The sequence below is a fragment of the Lonchura striata genome, chromosome 7, assembly GCF_046129695.1.
Source record: "Lonchura striata isolate bLonStr1 chromosome 7, bLonStr1.mat, whole genome shotgun sequence".
Classification (NCBI taxonomy): domain Eukaryota; kingdom Metazoa; phylum Chordata; class Aves; order Passeriformes; family Estrildidae; genus Lonchura; species Lonchura striata.
Window position 1 is genome coordinate 12297229 of NC_134609.1, and position 19798 is coordinate 12317026.

Genomic DNA, 19798 nt, shown 5'->3' on the forward strand with positions numbered 1-19798 from the left:
GCAAGCACATGACACAAAGTTCTAAGCTGCCACATAGTGCCTCTGTTGGCTCAGATTTGATCAGTTGTTTTGGAAAGTGCAAGGTCTGTGGTAGACTGGGCATCACCTGTTGCTGCCATGCTAGCTTTGGGACAGCTGCAGGCCAGGGGACGATTTTAATCTGATACGAGCACTGTGGCACGTGTTTGGATTAACTCAACAGAAATGCAATCATGTGTTAAAATATGTGCTTCTGGGTGTTTTGGCAGCACAGACCTGTGCGATCGGACTGCAGGTGGTGGGAGCAGCTGCCTCATCCACCTCTGCTGAGGTGGGGGTGCTGTCAGCCAGAGGCAGAACAGGCTTTTGAAGCGTGCTAAGATGTGATTGCTCATAGCTTAGTCTGCTTTTCTTCAGTTATTTGATTCACCTGCTAACATGGGCTTAACAGGCTTGCCGAAGTCTGGTCTGTGCTTCAGATGCAAATTGATTAGCTGAAGATTAAAAAACCTCTATAAATGTGTCCATAAACCATGACTTTTGAGCTTTTTAAACTTTTCAATAGCAGAGCAGGTTCCTGTACAGCAAATCTACATACTGCATTGCCTTTTTGGGGGTTTTCTGAGAATTATTCACAAGGTGCCAGCAATTCTTTGACAGCAGGATGGGAAGCAGTACTTTGCCAACATGAGGCCTTATTCCCTGAGCACCTGCTTTCCCTTTTCTTCTGTCGCTTTTGACTGCTCCAGGTCCCAGTCTTGTTAACCTGTCCTAAATGCTTGCTCTCTGCAGCACGGTGGGTTCTTTCTCCACAGCAGATCCAAAAGCAGGACCGTGTAATAGCACTTCTGGACTACTGTCCACTCCTGCAGCCTCCCTTGAGAATGTTTCTGTGATGTGGCTTCACATCCCATTCTGGCTTTCTACTACAATTTCCGCCACCTCTTTAACGTAGCAAATTGCACCGTGCGTGTTTGTGTTTCTCGGGAGGCTGCTGCCGGCGATGTCACAGCAGTGTCAATCCCTACCTACTGCTTTCCTGGGCATCCCACGCCTTCCGCGCTCCGGGGCCGCGGCCGGTGCCCGCTCCGGGGCCGCGGCCGGTGCCCCGCTCCGGGGGCGCGGCCGGTTCCCGGCGGGCGGGGCGCGGCCGGTGCCCCGCTCCGGCGCCGCGGCCGGTGCCCGCTCCGGGGCCGCGGCCGGTCCCCGCTCCGGCGCCGCGGCCGGTGCCCGCTCCGGGGGCGCGGCCGGTGCCCGCTCCGGGGCCGCGGCCGGTGCCCCGCTCCGGGGGCGCGGCCGGTCCCCGCTCCGGCGCCGCGGCCGGTGCCCGCTCCGGGGGCGCGGCCGGTGCCCGCTCCGGGGCCGCGGCCGGTGCCCCGCTCCGGCGCCGCGGCCGGTGCCCGCTCCGGGGCCGCGGCCGGTGCCCCGCTCCGGCGCCGCGGCCGGTGCCCCGCTCCGGCGCCGCGGCCGGTGCCCGCTCCGGCGCCGCGGCCGGTGGCCCGCTCCGGCGCCGCGGCCGGTGCCCGCTCCGGGGCCGCGGCCGGTCCCCGCTCCGGCGCCGCGGCCGGTGCCCGCTCCGGGGGCGCGGCCGTTCCCCTAGGCGGGGCGCCGCGCCCCTCCCTCGGCCGCGCCTCCCTCCCCGCGGAAGATGGCGGCCGGGCGGCGCGGCGGCGGCGGCTCCCCCAGCGGCCGGACGGACGCGCGGCGCCCCGGAGCCGGCGGGCCGCGACCGGCCTGAGCGCTGCCCGCGGCGCCGGGGGACGCCCGCCCGCTGTCCCCCCAGGAGCCGTGCCCTGCCCGCTCGGCGGGGCTCCTTGCGGCAGGTGAGGTGGAGGAGGAGGAGGGCAGCGCGGCGGTGGCGGCCCGGCCCGGTCCGGCTCGGCGGGCGGCGGGGCTGAGCGAGAGACGTTGGCGGGGCCGGGGGAAGTTGTGCCGGCCGGGGGCGATGGTCACGGGTGGTGGCGGTCTGCGAGGGGCGGCCGGAGCGTGGGAGGAGGCGGGGGGCCGGGCGGGCGGTGCGGAGGGCGCTGCCCCCCGCCCCGGAGCCACCTGTGAGGCCGGGGAGCCGGCCGGGAGCCCGCGCCGGGGGGCCCGTGCTCCAGTGCGGAGCTCCCGTGCCGGCCGTGCCCGGGGCCGAAGGTCTCGCAGTCCTGCCCGGCTGCTTTTGTCGGATGCTGGGCCCCCGACACGCGGCTGGGAGCGGTAGCCCCTGCCCCATCGCGGCTGCCGCCCCTCGGAGCCCCCTGTGCTCCGGCCGCCGGCGGGGAGCGCGGTCCTGGCCGGAGCTGCGCTCCCGGCCTCGCTCCAGCCTTGTTTGCCCCACGGCGTCGTGTTGCGGGCGGCGAGGCTGCCGAGTACGGCGGGACCGGCGCCCAAGTAGTCGGCATGCACCGGGGCAGGGGATGCTCCTGTCCCCGTGGCGAGGCTGCGGCTGCACCGCCCGCGCTGCACACGCTGCTCTCTGGGGGCTGCGCTCAGAGCAGGGCAGCCGTGGGTGCAGTTGCGATATTATAAAGACACAACAAAAGTTACATAGAGAAAGCCTAATGGAACGTGAGGAATCGTTCCTGTAGTATTTCCCGTCATATTTTAGTTGTTAAAACATTTTTGCAGAGGTAATGTGATAAATAAAAGCACGAGACGTCCCTGTTTGCTTATGCAAGAGTGAGTAAACTATGTTGCCTGAATTAGAAGTGAGCGAATGTCAGACCTCTGAATTCAGCCACAGGTTATGCTACTCCACACTGGGATCCTTTGTGACCAATTTTGCCAAAGAAGTATTCAGAGTTGTTAATTGCATGTGCATTTCTCATTAGGAAATGTAACTTTGTCCTTTGTGGCAGAGGTAAACTAGAAACTTCTGATGAATTGTTCAGGTTATGTGCAGTCAATTATCTGTCGTAATTGGGCTGGGAAATTTTGGATGATGGCAGTATGGAGGGACACATCATGTGCAAAAACACCCAAAGAGCCAGAAAAAATTAGAAGCTTAGTATCAGCCCCAAGATTTCTTTGGCCTGGGTGCCTACTTGTGCTGATACTGCCCGTGTGAGCTGGCTCTGCACCTGGAGAGTGATCCCAAAGCCAAGCCCTGTAGAGCTGCTGCACAGAGACACCTCAGGCGCTCGGTACAGAGGGTTTGTGCAGCTGTTTTCATGGCACTGAGATCACTGATCTGCTGACAGAATGGACATAGAAAGGCATTTTAGTTTGTTCTTCACCCTACACAAAAGCGATTGTGGTGTGTTGAGATTGTTGGTTCCAAAAACAGCCAGACTCCAGTAGACCAATTTTGAGCCAGTGGAAAATCTCTGTGCTTACGTCTGGCAACCAGCAGAAAATGGTCTAAAAACTTTCTGCTGTCAGCAGCAGTGAACGTATCTCTTAGAGTTATTATCTTGTTCAATTGCTGCTGTGTAAATTTTTCTTCCTTATCCCAAATTCCTCTCTTTCTGTGTTCTTCCCTTTTAGTTTTTGTTCTTTTCTAAGCACATGGTAGTGTTTTCCTTTTTGCTTCTTGAACATGGTTTCATAATGGGTCTTCTCTTCCTCTGTTTCAGTATTTCTTCAGTCTTTGTAATACTGCATTTTTGCATGTATATATGCACTATGAAGAACTGGAAACTTCAAAAAAAGGTACAGCTCAGAATGAGCTTGAGAGCATGGACACAGCAGTAGTGGTACATCTGTCCATATCAAATTTTTTGCTCCAGGTGCAGAAATTACTTTTGCTTTTGGGTATGGGTTCTCAGACTGGACACCAGAATGGAGAGTGGCGGCCAATCTGGTGGCAAAATGAGATTGTGATACAGAAAAATTGAGAGTTAGTGTTTTGAGGTATGGTATAATATGTGCATTGTTTATCAGGATGTGAGTGTGTGTCTGGGCAAGCTGTGTCTCCAGCAGCATCTCGTAGTGCAGTGATGGTGGGATCTGCTGCATGGATTTTACATTAAGAATGTTTCACTGTTGTGCCTAACCTTCAGTCTGATATGCATCAGAATTCATGTAGGGGCCTGGTAAATGTAGCTTGAGCTTACTTTTGTATTTACATTTGTAATTCCATGTTTGGTTTAGTTTTTTTTTTAATGGGGGAAGGGGAAATAACCAGATACAGCTAAAATTTCAATGTGTCCTGAATGACAGCTTATCTCCCCATCACTGAGCCTTGTTTCAGAGGACGGAATGACTGTCTCAGATCTCTCCATGGTATATCTGGAGTATGTGGTGATTCTCTGAGCAGAGCTGCACAGATAAGATAATCCATTTCATTTTAATTGGCAGAGTTGTTTACACATGATCTCTTGCTCATTTTCCTCTTTTAAAGGAATGCATATCCATCCCTGATTACAGCTCAGGTCAAAATCCCTCAGCACTCGTAGCAAATCTCCTATAATTGGTCTCATTTAGCTCTCATAAGGTTGTGTTTTAATTCTCGCTCTTCTGAATCCTTTTCCCCAATCTGTAATGTAATTTTTTACAGGATATTTTATAGACAAGGGAGAAGCCTCTGGCTGTCAGCAACCTTTGCAGTGTATCAAATTTCCAGCTCAACAGGCAACTGCAGTGGAGTTCGTGGGTGTAAGGCCATGATGCTGCAGCAGCAGCACACAGACAGTCAGTGGTAGCGGCACTGGGCATGAGTGCAGGGTTTGTCCTGGATTCTGGAGATAATTGGGATGAATGCTCCTGTTTGCTCTCTCTGCTTCTCTAGTCTTATTCTAGATTTGCTGATGCAGGGGTCTTTTTCCTTTCTAGCTGTCTTTCCAATGTCTTTGTTTCAAGGCAAATACATCCAAGTTGCTGCTGTTTTCTGATGAGAGGCTTTGAGCAGCACAGGAGTGGTGAAAGGCAAGTACTAGGAGCATATTTTTAGAAGGCCCAAAGCAACATTAGCTGTCTTTAGAAAATTCCCTGTGACTTTGCTGAGCACAGTTGCTTTAGTTAATTGAACATAATGCGAAGAGGTGAAACTCAGTATTTCGTTATGCCTGCACTGAGGCACTTCACCTCTGGCCTGTAACAGCACAGTCTGCATGCACCACGTGCTGTGCAGCTCCTGTCTGATCACTGGCTGCTCTGACATCAGCTCTGAAAGTCTCAAAGTCTGGCGTTTTTCTTTTTTTGAGCTGTACCTTCTGCTTTTACACTGGCAATCTTCCCACTACAGTAAAATCAGAAGGGACCATGTGCCTCTACTTCAGCTGTAGGAGATGGCAGACTGTATCATGCATCAGTGAAGGTACAGACAGACTTTTTGCTTTGCTGATCCTGCTCGTGGAAGCAGGAATCTCCAGTAGAGCTGTGGAGCACAGTTATGTCTTAAATCACCACTGAAAGATTTAGTGTAGTGGACAGATGAGAGTCCTACCTCTTCTTCCTGTATAATGATTTTTGAAGGTCTTTGTCCTCTGGCAGTTGCTGTTTGGGGACTGTTTTTCGATATAGACCTATATCCTGAAAGGAAATTATATAGATCACTAGACTCAATCCATATGTGCTCTGTTAAAAATGCAGTAGAATTCTCTAGACATGAGTGATGAATTAATCTTCTGCACCAGGAAGCTACCCTCCATCACATTCTTGCCTGCTCTAATATTTTTTAGTAAGCTAACTGATTTAGCAGTGAATGTGAGGGTTTTGGTAAGATTGTAAGTGCAGTTTGGACCTTCTCAAAATATTTGTGGCTTATGCTGGGCAGTGTAACAAGATCTGTTTTCACAGAAGTGGGATTTGCTGTTTGCTTGTTTTCTAAAGCTGCCCAAATTCTTCAAACAAGGAGAAGGGATGGGCACACGCTCTTTATATAGACTCAGCCTGCTTTTAAGTTTGTCAAGGAAAACAAATAGTGCAAAAAAAAAAAAGGACAGCTTCATGCAGCACTTGCTTATGTACTAGCAGCACCAAGAAGGTGTTTGGAAATACCTGTCTCTTCCAAATGTGTTGGTAGCCGTGTGTAACCACAGCTGTTCTTCCTGCTGGGGTTGCACATGTGGAGTATCGACAGTGCTTGCAGCTCTTCTCAGGCTGAAATGTTACCACCTTAACTTACTCTATGATAGTGCCCTCTTCTTTCCATTAAGTTAACTCTATATTTGTCATTAAATATAAATTATGAAGTTATGCATTAAAAGTAACAGCAGTCAGATACCAATGCTCATATTTTTTCTCCTAAATCAAAGGAGGTAGAAGAAGGGGAGATACATTTTGTCCTTTGCTTAGTGTACAGGCTTGTGCAGTCCTAGTGCTGGTAATCCCTGTGCTTTAATCTGCACTTAACATCTACAGCATTTTGTCACATTTTGAGTGTGGAATGGAAGTGAGGGAGTGTGGGATACAGTTGTTCTGCACTAGTACAGTAGCTCACAAGAGGAGGATGCCTCCTCAGGGAGGGTTTCCAAGTTCGGGGAGAGAGTAGGTCATAAAGCTGCATGTGTTAGATGGCATACCAGGAAGTCATAGCCCTCTCCAGAGCCAGGGATCACTGCTGATTTAATTTATTTATGTTTTCCTGTTTTCAGTTGTTGGGTTGGAAGCTGGGTTGGCATAACTGATGGAAGAGGGAAGGAGTAAAGTGGCATGATAAAACGACAATTTTATCCCTACTTAATCTCTTTTTGCAGTTCTGGTCTGCCATCTGGTCAGTCTCTTTGAAAGCACTCAACCCTGTCCTTACTCTTTCCTTGGTTTCTCCAGTCTCCTACATTCTTTAGTTCTTCGTTAGGAGCTCTCCAGCTCAGCTGAGTGGTTTGTCTTGGGAGGCTTCTGTGTCAGGACCATTAGATTAGGTGATGGAGCAAGTTGTTTTCCTTTGATCGTATTTAGTTTTACAGTTCCAGATGATTCCATTAGCCTAATATATGATTGGTCTTTAAGCTTGTCTCTAATTAATGCTAATTTGCTTGGCAGCACTTCTGAAGTAAAATCAGAGCTTGCACATGGGTTTTTAGAGCTCTTCAACAGATCTTAACTCTTACATTTTCAATCACTTTCATATTAATTCCTCAAAGGAAACAGTGGAATGATAGACCTTAGCTGTCCTACATTGTGAGTAGTTGAGCTCAATGAGAAAAGCAGAGGAACTTGAGATTTACTTCAGAAAGGTTAGAAGAACCACAGAACATTTACAAATGTCTATTTTTGATTTAAGAACCTCTTACTGAATGACTTTGCATTAGCTCTTCAGCCTTTAATGGTGCTTTAGAGTGAATGGAAAATTTTGTATCACAAAGGCCTTTTAAAGCAGTCAGGTTTGGCTTCTCTTGGATGATGACAGTTGGACTCATTTGATTACATGTGAAAATATAGTATGTAAATACAGCTAAAGTGCCCACATCTGAGCTGGGCTCTGCAAGTTCCCTTTATGTTAAGGATATGTTAGAGCACTGTTCATTTCTAAATCTACCCTAAGGTAGATGTGCATATTTATTGAGGTGAATCACTTGCTGGAAGTTCTTTTTTGCTTTTCCACTAAATATATTACAAACTGAGAATGTCACTCCAGATGTAGAGAATGTTAGCAGGATAAGTATCTGAGCAGAAGCTGTGTTGAACACCTTCCAGAGGGACAACTAACTTGCTTGTAATCCTAGCCTGCTTTTCAGTGTAGCATTTTTAATATCATCACTATTAATTATGTAAATTTGTCTCTTCTGATCTTAACTACCTTTCTCATATTCAGAAGATTTTTTTCTGTACATTTTTCTTATTAAGCTGATGCTAGTATGGGGATTCTGTGCCACTCACACTTCATTCTGAAAACTTTTGCAAGTGCTGACTGTTACAGCTTTTTCTGCAGCTGTTGATTGTCTTTGCCCTAGCCTCCGTGGTTAAGTTGTTCAACAGCCAGGATTCCATTGTAAGTGGTAACCAGGATCTTACAGTGGTCCTGGACAGCGATTCCTGTCCCAGAGAAATCAGACCAAATCATGGGTGGGTCTTTGATTGAAAAGCTAGCTGCAGAGATTGTAGTTGACTCTAAGCGAGGAGAATGTCAAAATGTCAGGTACTGCCCAATGATTTTTTTCTGTAAAGAGACCAGTTTATCACCTGCACAGTCTGGGTTTTGCACTGCTGGAAGCTTTGAAAAAATGGTGAGATAGCTTTGAAGTGGCCCAACACAGTGGCACATAGCATGATTGAGATGAATAATGTAATTTCACAGCAAGTTGAATACCTCTTAATATTTAGCGGATGAACAAGGAGCACAGAAAGACTGGGAACTCTTGTGCAATTTAATAAAAGGCAGAAATTTCAGTGAAGAAAGGTTTAGTGTTTTGCCTGACCCTTTAAAATGTCATCCTCTTGAATCTGTCGTCACCCATGTTTTGTTTGTGTTTCTTTCCTGGACATCACCTGTGTGTAGGTCGGTTTCAAGTATAGAGATCTCTTTGAAGTGGCATCCTTTGTCAGAGCAATGGAGCTACAGAACTGGTATCATCATCACCTAACTGTTGGAAAACTGCTTATCCATTTATTGAGGGCTGCAGAAGTATTAAAAAGAGCAGACAGAAACTAGTGTAGACACTGCATCGATCAACACAGAGTGTCTCTGTGTGAGGGCTGCTGCAGCTCCCTGTTTCATCAGCTGTGTGAATCCACTTTCAGGAGAACGATGTGAACTATTGTAGTGTTAAACCTGCTTTTTCAGTGGCATAAAGTGGGATCCTGGCCCAGTGCAGCAGTTGTGAAGAGGCAGATTCATTTCAGCACTGAAGCCTGGCATAAATTACTAGTCTCTGTCTGATCTGTTGTCCGGAACAGCTCTGAAACATTCAGCTTTCTCCTGTCCCCCATTTTGGTTACAAATTATGTATTTATTTAATTGTTAATTGTAATTTCGTTGTCTTTATTTTTAATTAAATGTTCTGGATTCACTCAGTGATACTGAAGCTCAAAATACATGTGCTTTACTTACAGCTGAGTCATAATCATCTTCCTCATAAGCAAAGATCTGTCACTGTCTCCTGATATAGTTTTGTCTGGAGACTTCTATCCATATCCTTCCTTTATGTTCCTTTTTCTGATCTAATTCTTTTTCTGGTTCTATTGTATCAAAGCATGATGTGAATAAGCCTACTTTCCTGAGACAAGGCTACCATGAAAATGTGGTGTTGTCATGTGCTTGTATCTATATTTTAGTATCCTGTAACTGTGCATGGAACAGGGTGTGTTTCCATAGCCCAAGTCCACATCAACATATAAACACAAAGCTTTCTGCAGGAAAACTTGCTTTTCCTCAAACAAAATATTGATGTTTGCCTTTCCCAGCATTACTTATAAATACAAATTCCTCACTAACCACACGTGGTGCTACAGTGCCTGTGGTAGCAGGCAGAGCTTGAAAGTTCTTTTTGGTCTTGCGTTGTGTATGTGGGTAGGTTAAGAGCAAACTGGTGTTCAGGGACTGTCATAATTGCAGTTGGTGTTGAACGTAAGGTTTCTCTGGGGTTGTTAACTCCTGCATGTAGTAGAGCTATGGTATAATTATTTTTATGTTAGTCCTAGCATTTTCCTATTGCTAAATGAAAGCAGGGTGAAGCTGTCCTTTGAAAATACTCCTATGGTTGCATTTAAACTGATACTGCCACTGAGAAAAGCAATCCAGTTCTATAGTGATGCTTCTCTGTATTGATGCAAGAACTGATACAGAGGATCAGGAAACTCGTGTGGAAATCAAAATAACAGAACAAAACAAACCTATTTTTTTGCTATGTTATCATTCTCCAGAAGGGAAAATGTTACTTATCAGTAAGAAACCCAATCAGGCTCAAATGCTCTTGCAGTGGCGCACCACAGAGTACCTTGAGGATAAGATGAATTGGTGGCATGCCAGGGCAGCTGTCTTGGGAGGAGAGGAGTGACCACCTAAAGACATGCCAGATGGTCACCTCAGTACAGTTTCACATGGTGTAAGCTGCAGAGGAGTCTTGTGCTACTTCTCTCTGCATCAGTCCTGCAAAGTTTTTAAATCTAGGTTAGCCTTAACTAACAATGGTCATGAGAAACTCTGAAATAAGCAGCATGCCCAGGAGACTGAGAGCAAGTAAGTGCAGTCCTTTATTGCTGCCTGTTCTCCACTTCTAATTGGACACAAGATTAATTTTTATATCACTGATTTCTTGTAAGGAGTAAGATTGAAGAAGTAATAGCAATAGTAGTTTCTGATGAAAATGGTTCCAGAGGAAGAGCAAAGTAGTCATTTTGATCAAGGTGCAAACCAGCCCTGAATTCACAGTTTCTGAACTTTTTTTTTTTTTTTTTTTTTTTTGCACCTACTCCAAGACTTCCCAGCTTCTCTGATGAGCAGTGCTGTATTATCTTTATGGTCTTGTGCAATTTACCAGAACAACATTATGTCGGAAAACTAGTGGTGTTTTTATGGAATTAATCTTGGGCTTGGTTTTTTCCATATCTTGTTGGGGAAAAAAAAACAACAAAACAAACAAAGAAAAAACCAAACAAACAATAACAGTGTTTCTATATTTTCCTCAACATTTTTTTTCTAGCACCCTTGCACATTTTGTCCCATAATACTATTCTGGACAGATCTTTGAGGACTGAAATTGTTGGGAGTGCTCAAGTCCCTTCCCCTTCCTGCAATTATATCTTCCTGAAATGCATCCTGTGCAAGGGTGAAGATCAGCTCCAGGCAGTGCTGGGAGACAGGGCAGTGGAAATTGAAAGTGGGCTGCACTGGAAGCAGGGCTTTTATTGAAGGGTATGTTTGTAAACTCTTTGGTATTAAAGTATACTGAGTACTTCTAAAAATGAAGAAAGAATAGAAATACAGCCAAACACATCTTCATACAGCTCTAGGGTGTAAACCACAAATGCAAGATTCTAGTTTTCCCTGTCATTAGGCTTTATCTGGAGAGAGCATTTGGTGGGGATACAGATGTTACTTAGTTTTCATGGGCTGGTGATTTGGAAACCTCATGCTTTATCTACTGGGATGGGATGGGTGACACTAAGCTTGAAAATGAGTGTTGAGAGCGCTGCTCATTTTGTCCTGTCTTCGCACCCCTTTCACACTGGTGTTACACAGTCTCTGCTAGCTCCTTTCTGTTACGATACTGTAACTTTTCCTGGGGCTGTGTGGAGCTCCATCCTCACTTGCAGTCATGACCTTTTACCACGAGTGTCTTCCAGTGTAGCTATGAAACTGCTGACAGAGCTGAGGAAGTGGTCGCAATGCTTGTGAGCACAAATACCAGGACTTTCATGATAGCCAGAATAACATGAGGGAGCTCTGAGCCAAATGAAATGGGAATGACCTTGTATGCACAGACATTAGAATATAAAGTTCAAGTCTTAAAATTTAAATTTCATAAAATTAATTATCCTTAGGTAATACTTTTTAGAAAATCTTACCTAGCTTGATTCCATCTGTCTTGAAGGAAAAGAAAGGAGATGCCAGAAGAAAAGGGGAGGAGGGAGTTTCTCATAAAGTTATGGGGATGAGCTGCCTACTGCAGTGAAATTCATCCTGTGAATGTGAGGAGACTTCTTATCCCTTTTTTCTGCTTGTAAGGCTACCTTCACTGAGATTACAGAAATCAGTGTGGAATACAAGAAAAAAAGATAAATGGGTTTTGACTAATACTGATATGAATTTAACTTTGAGTTGGTAATACTGGTGCAGAACATGCTTTGTCCTATCACTGTCACCCATGATCACCTTAAACAGTGATGAGAAAGTGTCACACAAAAATTCTTAGAAATGTTGGTTAATTTTTATTGGGTTTGGAAATGACAAATTCTAGGAAGCAGTCCTTGAGAGCAGTGAGTGCAATACTTTTTCCCCTGTTACTGTTGCTCAGATATATTGTCTCTCTCCTGGGAAGCAAGTCATACAATGCATTTTTTTGGCTTGGCAAGCTTCTTGCACGAGGTCAGCATTGCCATTACAGGGCTAGTGCAGCACAGTTGTGCTTTAAATGTACTAGCTACAGAGGTTGTACATGACTACTGACTTTTTTGAGTGGTACAATATTAAGTATTCAGCTTGATACCTTATATTCATTGCCAGTGCCAAGTGCTGTAAAAATTCTGTGCCTGTATAACGTAGCTCATATTGGGCATAACTAATCACTGCTAGGATTTAAAACCTTTGGTGTATAGAGCATCTGGGAGCAGGTAGCTATAAGACTGGGCAGAGGAATCCCCTTTCTTTTCCTTCGTCAGTAAAAGTGCTTTCATAATATGAAGGTCCAGTTGCTGCTGTTTCTTGTATAATGTGCAAAGCACAGCAGTATGTGGGCAGCAAACTAATGCAAAGTGTTCTGTCTAGTGTTTCATTGTTCTTTCTGCCTGAGGCTTTGCAACCTTGGTCTTTTTTAGTTAAAATCTTTAAACAATGGATTATCTGTTTTCTCAGGCTTTGGAGGATTTGATGTAGCAGTCACCCTTAGGCATTTGGCTCAAGATTACAGCAATAAATACATTCATCAGAGCCCCCTGGCCCTTCCAAGAGCCAGGCAGTCATAAGATTATCTCTACCATATTCATCTACTTCTAACTCCAGTGAAGTGTTGTCACTCTGTTAAGAACTCGAGTTAAGCCCCGTTCTTCCTGAGCATTTGCACTCAGATGGTTTGTAGGAAAAGGGGGGGGCTGTGTTTGGTGAGGTTGAGACCACCTGCAGTAGGCAGACTTCATTCTTGCTGCAATGTTGGCTTTTACACCATTACCAATTTGTACTTTCCAGGAGATCAGAAACCTTTTTGGAAAGCCAGCTTTGTTTCTTTTCCCCCAAGGTCCAGCAGTCTGAAAATTTCATGTGGCTTTAAAATTTTGACATTGGAATGTAATTTTAATCAGTATTGACATTTCTGATCTTTGTGTGCCAGCTGCTATTTTTCTGAATGGTTCTGGGTCTGGAGGGCCCTGTGCCAGAGATTACAAACCAGTTGCCACCCAGTTGTGATATCTGACGTGGCAGTTTCTGTAAGAGTGTTTTCTGATTGCACTGTTTAAAGAGTTGTCTGTGATGTTTTTCTTCTGTTACTATAAGATCTAAGGTGGTTTACAGATATTGGACATTCTGCTGTGTTGCTTTGGAGAAAGATGTCAGCTGTCACAAGGAGACCCAAAAGTCAGTTTCAGTAAAAAGCTGCATTTTCTAAAGGAGTTTATTTCTGGGTAGAAGAGCTGTTTGTTGTGTGACTTTGCATGGGCAGTGCTTTGCACAGTGGGGCTTACCCCTTTTAAAGAGAATCTTTATCTCAGGAAAGTTCATTTCATAGAGAGATCTGTGATGTCTGTAAATCTGTGAAGATTCTGCTCTTAGCAGCTTCTGTTGATTTTCACCAAGTGCTATATCCCGGCCTTCTGAGCTGCTATCACACCATATCACGTTGCTCATCACAATTAAATAACTTGTGCTGGTTGGCCACTGGCTTTCAACTGGCTCTCAAAGGACTCTCCCAACACAGGTGTGCAAATTGGAAAAAGAGAAAATGAGATTCTCTTTGGCTTTTGTAGTTTGTTTTATTTCTTCTTTCCAACAAGAAAGTAATGACAAATATTTATTCTATTACATGGTGTGTTTTCAAAGTGTGTAACACACATTAACTCTGCCTTGGAAAACTTCCAGCTTACTTTTCAGCAACAGGTAACAGTATTTAAAATGTTCGTAAGTAGAGTGAGTCAGCTTCGGCCTTGGTCACATAATTTTTTATCAGAAGATGGTGGAATCATGGAGTATTTTTTGGGGGCTGGTACATGCAATGTTTGCAACATTCCTTTACTGTAGTTTTAGTCTTTACCACCATTCCTTAATTTGCTTTCCAGGGAAAAAGTAGTCTCACTTTTTTTTATTTTAGTAGATGGATAAGAATTGGTAACTTAACTGAGCAGTGTAACAGGTTTGTCTTTGCTCTAGAGAATCTTGGTAGGGAGGCTGGGGTCTTTTTTTAATATAGATAGTGAATATGAACTATAGCAAACATCAATATCTGTTACTGTGGTTCTGACTATCAAAAAGAATAGAAGTATATATACAAAATAGATGTAATATATGGTTACCAATATTAGCATTATACATAGAATACTCTTTTGTGTTCTCATGAGAATTAACTTGGAGATGCAATGTCAAGAGAATCGCTATATCTTTAGCATGCTTAAGACTTTGTAGGGCTGGTTAGACATGCTAAAGATGCCTGCACCACTGGACATGTGTGAGCCTGGGCCTGAGCCTGTTGTTTCCCCTGGATTGCTGATCCATGCCTGTTGGATATGGTTAGCACTGATTCTACCATCTATATGTGCTTTATTGTAATTACTGTAAGGAAGAAAGCATGCTACAGATTGAGGGTTATTTTCCATTTTCTGGTATTAATTGACCTTTTGGAATCCAACAGTGTGAGTAAGCTTTATTTATGTATTACTTTTTGCTGGTGTTTAAGAGTGGTATGTGCTGTTACAGCTTTGAATACCCAATCTTGGGAGCTGAGCTTGCTAAGACTTTTTTTCTCTGTCTTTGGGGAATAATGAGTTGGGGGAAAAAAAAAATTGTACCTTGAATTTCTTCCTCTGTTTTATCCTTTGGTCTTCTCTTCTGTGACAGCAGCATTAGTGTTTTGGTCTAAATGATAGAGAGGCTTTGCTAGCATATGTGGAGAAAAATAAACTAAGAAGTTTTAGGAAGTGGAGAGGTTGAGGGTGGGTGATTCTGTGAAGCACTTAATATAGAGCTATGAGTGAGCAATTTCCTTTTGCAGTCATTTTGTCCAGCTGTGGTATTTTCTTCTACCTTATCAAGCCAGCCTCTTTTTCTGTGCTGTTTCTTTAGGGAAACATGTCTGCAAGAATAACATGGAGTGGCACAGGTGGTTTCTTTAGGCTGTGGAATTCAGAGCCAGGTGACAGGCAAGAATCCACAGTGGGAGAGCAGATCCCAGAGATGGTAGGATAAGTGATGGTCAGATCCCTCTCCTAATCCATCTCCATTTCCTAGCAGCCCATATCTCTGAGCACCTTGTATTTGTATTGCCTGTGAAGAAGTGTGCAGCTCCAAAATATATTCTAACATAACAACTAACATGCAAAGTCTTTAGACAAAACAAGTTATTGTGAGTGAATGAGAGGATTTAGACTCAAGACTGGAGCAGTTTGGAGAGGTATGGCTCTCTTTGTCCTAGGGCCAAATGATCAGAAAGCCATTTCACTAGTTACACTGCTTAAAGTTTCCTTTGGTAACTTTGTTGAAATTGTTTATTTGGAGTAGTCAGTTTATAGATTGAACAAGAAATATAGGAGGCAGCCAACACTGGTGTTACTGCGGCTGGTATGGGTAATTCTGAGGGTTTCTGTGTGTTCATTTCTGAGGGCTGGTTGTGAGCCATCTACCCTTAGGGATGGAAGGAGGGCTGGTGGTGGAGTGGCCACTAGATCTCCCAGAGCAGAAAGTTGGGGCAGGATATGGTCACAGACTGCTGATGGATGTAAGAAAACAAACAGCAAGTTAGTTGCCTTCCTCTACCTTTTCAGCAACACTCAAAATGAAAAAGTTGCTGCCTGCACTTTCCTATATTAAAAGACAAACTCGGTCTGCAAGGTGTTGAGGATTGGAAGAGAAACTTAGGCAAAAGAGGGAAAATAAATGCCAGAAGTCCTTTTTAAAAGGAGGTTTTTACTTGTGACTGACCTTTTCATTTTGCACACACTCAGAATGTTTTGCGCATGCTCAGAATGCTTTGTCAAATTCAGGTGTTTTGAAGTCCTAGGTAGTTTGTCTGTGCTAGAAGTAATTATTTGGGATCAAATGAAAAATGACGTTTGCTTAAGGACTTTTTGTGGAGTGCTCTTGCATTTTATTTCATCTGCATAACATACATAGGTGGAAGGTGCCCATGGTATCTACAATGACCTGCTCCTTGACTCCTTAATTTGCAAGGAAGTATTTTTATTTATTTGTCAGTACTATTTCAAGGAAAGATAAAACCAGGTGAATTCAGTAGAGCACAGATTACTCTGGTAATAGCTAAACTGAATTTCCCATGATGGAAAGAGAGAAACAGGAGCTTATCTACACAACAGATTTCTGTCCTTTCAGTGTTTGTGGGTAGATTATATATTGTTGTTTGTTTTTTCACAAGACTTGCTAAAATGATGGTTCTCCAAGTAGGTGTGTCTGAATTGTGTCACAGATTCACTGGAAGCATGCATGTGTACAGTGAAAGGAATAACAGTAGATACAGTGTCTGTGTCTTCTGCATCAGACAGGGAAGAGTCAAGCATCTTCACTTACAGCCTTTGTTGACAAGGAGGAACTCAGTGAATATCCATCATATTTAACTTCTTAGCATTAGATAAATGTGCCAGAAATGCTGTTTCGCTGACATTTTGTTGTATGAGCACTTTGAATGTCTCTGGCTCATCCAGACCAAACACTCTGTCATAACCTTTCTCTTAAGTGCAAAGAGACCTTTTTTTGTATATCTAAAAAGCACTATGTCATCTCTACTTGGTTATTGCCAGCATCAAATGACTTGAAACCATTGCATAAGCTTTTGTCATTTCAGAATTAGTGGTGATCTCATCATTAGGCCTATCAGATACGTCCTTTAATATTTTGAAAACTGTCGAGTCATCTGGAATTGTTCTTCTAATAAATGGAAAGATTATTTGATTCAAGTAAAAACCTGATGGCTAACATCAGGGAGGTAATATTAGATCTCTTTAGGAGTAGTTAGATATCCATCCATGTTTCTGAAGTGTCAATACAAGAAAAGCTGAAATCAAGTAAAAGTACCCTTGAAGATGGATAGCAAGATATTTAATCTATTTCAGGGACACCATTAATTGCAAGAGATGAATTAATGGCTATATGAGGCTTTTTAATGGGGGAGAGGGTCACACAGTTCCTGTCCAGGTTTTCAGATGATGGAGAGGAAGCCAACCAGCACACTGATCAGGTTTGGCTTTTGCTGCTCTAAGTAGTTCTGGCCAGATCAGGACAGAAGATTCAGTTCATTACAGTGAAAAGTATAAGAAAATGCCTTACTTAGCTGTTCTAACAGTTTGTGGTGGAATAGAGATCAAATTACTGTATTGGAATCTCAAGTGGGTTGTTCATAGTATTTCTTTCTTTCTGTCACTTAATTGAGTAATCACAATTTTTATGTGTTGTTTGGCGGTTTTTTGTATGTGCTACCTCCGATTTTTAGAAAGCGGCATCATGAGGACACCAGCTGCTTCAAACTTGCCATTCTGCAGGTAGGAGTCATATATAAAGGCAAGTTCAAAAGAGCAGCACTCCAGTGAATGGCTAATTCATACAGCTGTTCCAGCCATCAAGGGAGGCATCAATCTTTTCTGGTACACCACAGCTGTGCTGACATGCTCAGAATGCTTTGTATTTATCATCATTCCTTGTGATGATGGTGTTGCTGGTCCTGTTGTACCTGGGCTTTGGGTGTTGAGCTGTGAGGAAGGTGCTCTGAGCTCTGCCCTTCAAGCCTTAGTGCAGGGGCACATAAAGGGTAATCCTGCTGTTGAGAAATACAGGCAGAGAATGTGCAGTGCATGCATTGTCACTATCTTTTATACTGATTGCAGCATCTTTATTAATTACTGTTATTTCAGATTAATTTCTATCTGTGAATTTGCTTCTCTTTAAAAAATACCTTTTACAAGGCATATTGAGAATTTTTTGTTTGAAGTAGTAGATCAGTTAGAGATACCTTGCTGTCATCAGAAAGGGAGACTGTCAATTATACTCGGAAATGACAAATTCATTTCTGACCAAAGAAAATATATTCCACTCAGTACACAAATTAGTGTGTGAAATGTATTGCTACAGTACATCATTGAGGTTAAAAATGTGTAGGGTCAAAAGTAATCTGATATTTATGTGTCAGTTATATAGACAAATCCTGCAAATGAAAATATTTCTTAAGGTCTTCTGGACAGCTTCCTTGAGCTCAAGATCTCCATAAGTCTAAACAATAATGACTACTTTTCCTTATTCCTATTTTGCAAATTTGTCTTCAAGGCTTTCTTCTGCTAGTCTTTGAAATACCTGGAGCTGGACAGTACAGGTTGTAGGAACTGATTTGAATGAGTTTTAGGCCAAATTCAGAATGAGTTTATGTCCTGTATTTTGGAAGTGTTTTAAATAGCTATGATTCTTTTCAGATCACAGAGCAATTACAAATATCCCATTTAAAACAAGGTGTTAAATTCAGATTATTACACTGGTGATAAAGTATTTGGTAGAAATGTTTCTGCATTGCAGATTAACACTAAAAATAAATGCAGAGTTTTGACAGGATTGAGAAAAAATGTAGTTCACGGGGATGTGGTTTTCCTTTTTTTGTGATATGCTCAAGAATTATATCATAGAGTGCAACTATAACAGAGAGTAGACCTAGTTGTTATTTGGATGGAACAGGCAATGGCACATCTTCAACTTATTCTCCCACCATTTTCAATTTAAATCAAGTCCAGTGTTAGCTCATTTTACACAGAAGTCTATGTGCTGTTGTGTTTGTCTAAACCTTTGTCCTTGTTGAGAAACTGAGGAAAGGTTACAGGCCTGTGCCAGTGCTCAACCCTTGCTCCACAGGAGTGTGACTTGTAAGTGGGCAGTTTCTGTGCTGATCACAAACATGAAAGTATTTCCAAAGCTGTTGCTACCTCTCCTAAATGATTAGGCTTCTCTTTGTTTGTTTGTGGTTTTTTTTTTTTTTTTTTTGGGGGGGGGTGTGAAAAGGTAATATTCAGATCCCTACTGGTTTGTTAGTCACAGTTTAAAAAAAATCACTGGCTTTGTGTATTTGGAAAGTACAGTTTATGAACAGAAGGTCACATCTGTAGTTGAAGGTCAAATTACTGGTACTGTGTATGGGAGTTGCTGTTTGCTGTCCATTCAATCATCAAGTGCCAATAATCAAGAATTAATGACACCAGCGTACCACCGTTAGAACATGTTATCTTTTGGCTATATAAAAACAGGAAGATGTTGCTTCTATTGTCAGCAATAGAAGATCTGAAAAGAAGCTGTTTAAAACAATACATGCATTATAGTTTTGGGCATCTTTTTGCATTGTCTAGCTTATGCTTTTTCACCTTTATGCTGGAGTTTCTTGGCTTGAGCTCTGTGCCCTTTTTTATTGTGATGTCAGATACTAGCCTCTCTGACAGGCATGACTGACCTGATGTGCTATCACAGTTTATAATAGCCCTGGAAAATTAGGGCATATTCCCAGTAAGGGCTGAGCTCTGTATGCTGGAATTGCAGCACACCTTACTAGGACTTGGTAAGGTGTGCTGCTGCCAGAACTGAGGTGTGTTGGGAAGGGTTCATGGTCTCAGCCTTGGAATAGTAGGTAAGGGAATGAGAAAGCATAAAATGGGATGAGTGCATTTTAATTGATGTTTTCTAGTTTTTCGTTTTCCTTACTTAAAAATTCATTCTGTGTGTGTTGATTAGTTTAGATTCTTTTCTACCTCCTTGACTTTTATTATTTCAAAGTCCTAGTGGTTTGACATGTTAAAAAATTTTTGTATATAGACTGCTGGAAGTACACAGTGCAAACAGGGAAAAGAGAAGACTTTTTGTAGAAGGGTCCAAACAAAATACATTTAGATGCCAAAGGCACCTTTGTGTAACAGCTATTACTTAAGAATGATGTTTTTTGTTATAATCTACTGGAGAGAAACTAATGCTATTGAGGAGTTACTATTTTGTATATACATGTGATATTTTATTCTCCTCTTTTAGCATATTCTGAACAGTGCTTTATTGCCATCTATGTCTTCTTGTCCCATTATTTTCATTCATATCCTGTTTGGCATTCTCAGTGCCGAAGTC

The 19798-nt window shown here is 43.4% G+C and overlaps 1 protein-coding gene across 4 annotated transcripts in view; it reads left to right on the forward strand.

Moving 5' to 3' along the window:
- Nucleotides 1-1687: 1687 nt before the first annotated feature.
- The window catches only part of NDST2 (N-deacetylase and N-sulfotransferase 2), a 128054-nt gene continuing 109943 nt past the window's right edge, over nt 1688-19798 (forward strand). For 2 of the 4 annotated variants that reach the window (XM_021548891.2, XM_021548854.2), the window contains exon 1: nt 1688-1802. The gene's annotated coding sequence lies outside the window, so the exon portion shown is untranslated. Of the gene's footprint in view, nt 1803-18447; nt 18562-19798 lie in introns of those variants that run through there. The other 2 variants (XM_021548874.3, XM_021548864.2) reach the window with 2 other exon arrangements.